At 41.3% G+C, this 4215-nt stretch overlaps 1 pseudogene; it reads right to left on the reverse strand.

The window, feature by feature from the left end:
* Window positions 1-638: 638 nt before the first annotated feature.
* Window positions 639-3900, reverse strand: LOC123129919 (disease resistance protein RGA5-like; annotated as a pseudogene).
* Window positions 3901-4215: the final 315 nt, after the last annotated feature.

Raw genomic sequence — 4215 nt, forward strand, 5'->3', positions numbered from 1 at the left:
TTCATATTCCCTTCTACGATGTCGATTAAACTCATGGAGAGGCTTCCCGCAAAAAAAAAACTCATGGAGAGGCAAAGTTTTACACGGCTGGGAACGTGGTCTCACTAGTGCACTCAAATTTTCTGTAGATGTGCAGAAATTATACTATCAAAGATTGCTAGTGGGGTTGTTAGGGAAGAGCTGCTACAAATATACTATCATAGATTGCTAGTGGGGTTGTTGGGGAAGAGCTGCTACCAAGGCACTATGTCGACATTAGCACATGTAATTCCTCTAGATCTGTGCAAAACTATATGTTAATGGAATCATAAAGAGTATGTCTCAACAAAGTACCGTTTGTTTTCATCATCTTGAATTTAAAATGTGAAATTTCATAAAGCAGTATTTTTATATGTCTAGTAAGTATTTGTTGTACTTGTCCCGACAAAATGCGTGCCCACTGGGCCAGATATCTATGTTTTCTTTTGTGCGAAAGAGATATCTATGTTTTAATCCTAATCTGCTTGCATGATTTGGCCTCTTCATTGAAAAATCTTACAGCAATCTTCATTGGTTTTCTGGACGTGAATAGCCTAAGATTAAAATCAGAGAAAAGGACAGAGGAAAGTCTAGAAGAATATATTGCAGTTCTGAAAAGATAAGCTTGAACAGATGTTGCCTTGCTTGTGTCCGGGCTACAGGACTACGACCTAGTTCATCATTGCCCGGGCTGAAACAAAGAGTTGCAATAATATGTGGATGCAAAAGCATATTTCTACACAAAAATCTACTGGGCTTCGAAATTTTCTCTGCTGTTTTCTCATATTCCTGAATTTTATGCATCTTAACTGGACACACCACTATGAGATCAGTGTTGGCCGGGTCCCTCTGGTACAACTTCTCCACTTTCCTACCCATTTCACACATCTTTTGTCTCATCCAAAAAGATGTTCTCTGCATTATCCCTGAGGCCAACCACTCCACGAGGACCCTCCACAAAGTAAAGGAAGGGGTATGCGAAGGTCGAGATGAAGGCCCATCGTCCTTGTCTTCCAGGAGCTCAGCATACCTAGAAAAATTAATAGGGATCTGTCCATCATTCCGGTACACACAAACTGCAAAATGGCTTGGCTTATAGCCGATGGTTTTCTTAATTTGTAAGGAGAAAAGATTCAAAAATTGAAATATGTGCATAAATTTGACAACAATGCACACATAGGAAAGGACAGGTATGAGTGTGTTAATATAATAAAAAGAGCAGAGGGGAGTACGTACAACACCATAGGAGTAGATATTGAAGTTTGTACTCCCTCCGTCCCATAATGTAAGACGTTTTTTAACACTAGTGTAGTGTCAAAAAACGTCTTACATTATGGGACGGAGGGAGTACTAAATAAAGACATAGAGAAGCAATTCACCCAAAATTGGACAACAGCCATATAATCCAAAAGGTCTTCATAGAAGAAAAATCATGAGGGTCGAGATCCAAAGAAGACCAAAAACAATGTTAAAAAATATACAGTTAACACAAGTACATTACAAAACAACACATGGGTTAAAAATTAAAACTCTAAATTCATGTTTACTAGTTTATCTAGAGAAGGGGTGCATATGTGGTAGGAAGAAGAAGTAGAAGACAAAGACACGAAGACACAAAAACATGTATGCATACACATAGATGTGTATCAAAACTGAATTGAAGAGAATGAGGTAGGTACCTCCTAGTGGCACACCATGATTTAAGCAATGGTCGGTGCCCCTTCTTCTCTAGTGATACGACTTACCTTGCGTGCACCACCATCGTCTGGCTGAAATAGTTAACATAAATATATAGATATATTATAGATCCTATAAAGGCATGTCTGGTTGTGTACATATACATACCTCTTCATCAGTGGCCGAAACCTCTCCACCATCATGTAGCACACGCTTCAGTGATTGAATAATTAACCTCAGTAGCATCTGTTCTTGGTGCTGATCTGTGCCACAAGAAGCATCCTTGTAGTTATGCCTTCGTATTGCAAGGGCAGGACTATTGGGGTGGATCCTGGTGGCGTGCCTCAATTTTGCTTGTGTTTTCTCCATCTCATCATCGTCGCAATTCTTGCAATTTAGCCAATAGGTGACTTTCTCCAGTAAAGGCATGCTACCCGGTACCAAGCCAACATCTTCCATTCCAACGCTGGCACCACATGCCAATTTATGAAGCATAGGCAGCACACCCTCCCCACACTTGATTTCTATGTTGGTGCCCAAATATCTCAAGTTTTGGAACTTGTCACTTGCTAGAATACTATACGGAGAGCAGTTGTCCACACTCTAGATGTCATCGATAACGATCAACTGCCTATTTTCATATAAGGCAAGAGCCTTGAATCCTAGCAAGACTTCACTAAAACAGTACCTATTTTCATATAAGGCAAGAGCCTTGAATTAGTAAAACCATATGTAGTGTGCTATCCACTAAAACAGGATGAGCATGCCAACCTCAATTCCAAAAAGGCATAACAAACACATAAAAGAAGTCCCGACTCGAAAGGAGAACTTAAGTTGTTAATGTGGGAAAACAAAAGCGCAAGTAAACCTAGACAAGTAAGCACAAATGAAGGATTTATTAATCGCTCTGGTCCATATTATTTGTCACTCAAACGGATGTATCCAGCACTGAACTATGTATAGATACATCCACTTGACTGACAAGTAATATGGATCGGAGGGAGTAACAATTTTGTACTAAGTTCTAAGAAGAAAATTGCCATCACTTTATCATGTTTATAAGTTGTATGAGCTCTAAGGTCTGCTTTGGGTAGTTTAATTTCCTAATAGTCTATATTAATTGCCATCTTGAATCTAGTATGAAACATGCAATCATTTTCAGATGGCTATTCTAGATGTTTTTATCTATATACACAATAAAATGGAGAGTTGACTCCACAACAACCAAAATATGATCTGTATATATGAAAATCCACAAAAGTAATGGATGACATATAAGAGTGCAATTGATGGTAAGTAAAGTAAAGTATGGTGACTCGCCTATTGTTAGGCATAGGACACACAAAGATTGTATTGACTAGCATAAGGTGGAGTAGTGTGTACCTCTTATTAGAAAGGAAATTTCTCAGGTGGTTGATGAGTTGCCGTACATCCATCACTGATGCAATAGTACACATTTGTAGGTCGTTCATGAATGATGTCCCCAAGAACTTTTTTCATGTCAGGATTCTGACCCACTGGGACGAAAACACCATAGTCGAATTTCTTGTTAAGCGTGTCATACACCGCTTTGGCAAGAGTTGTCTTGCCCAACCCTCCAAATCCAACAATGGAGACGGTCTTGAGCTTTGATCTCTTGGGCATATGACTGGCCTTGGACAAGCTCTTCACTATCTCGTCAATTGGCTTGTCAATGCCAACAAGGTAAGACACCTTGTTATAGATAGCCGATAGACGAGGGTCGACTGTGGTTCTGGCAAGATTTGCAGCAACATCATGGACCTTGTACCGATCATACCTTTCCTTCACCTTCCTGACGCGGCTCTTGATGTCTTTGATGTCATTGGCTACTTTTTTGCGCATCTTGAACTCAGTGATCTTGTTGCGCATATTGTTGATGAAGGCCACAAAGGTGGTGTGGGGCTTGGGTAGCTCATGCCCCTCGAAGTGCACAATGAAAGAGTCGAGGCTGTCCTCGATGACATAAGGTAGCTCTCTAACCTCATTGGCCCAAAGCTTGACCAGAGGATCAAGCTGGTCCAAGGGGACGTTAGACACCTTGACGAGGGCAGTTTGCATGCTTTCAAGCTCGGCCTTGAGGTCCTTGATCCCCTGCTTCACATGCTTCTTCAGGTGATACCCCTCTCAGAGCAGCTCGCCCAGCTTGGGGAGGAGGGCACTCGTCGCCCCTGTAGCGAACTCCATGCCCATGCTCACGGAGTGTACCCTACTAAGCTCACACACGGCCGGTCTCTGTCTATCTTCACTTTACCTTAATTTTTCACTTGTGGAAAATTTCCTGGGAAGCTCTTGCTTGCTTAATTAGATGTGCCTACGTTACTTTGGGCTGTATGTATTTATAGATCACACTCGTTTGCAGTTGCAGCTGTATGCAAGCTGCTAAGTGCAAAGTGTTTCAGTAGGTCCATGCTAAACGAATAATCAGGTGTGTATATGTTCACATAAGTCAGATGGGCAGCGGTCAAGGCAACCTGCACGAACTTCCCCAACAGCAAGGAA

This window comes from Triticum aestivum, chromosome 6A, assembly GCF_018294505.1.
Source record: "Triticum aestivum cultivar Chinese Spring chromosome 6A, IWGSC CS RefSeq v2.1, whole genome shotgun sequence".
NCBI lineage: Eukaryota > Viridiplantae > Streptophyta > Magnoliopsida > Poales > Poaceae > Triticum > Triticum aestivum.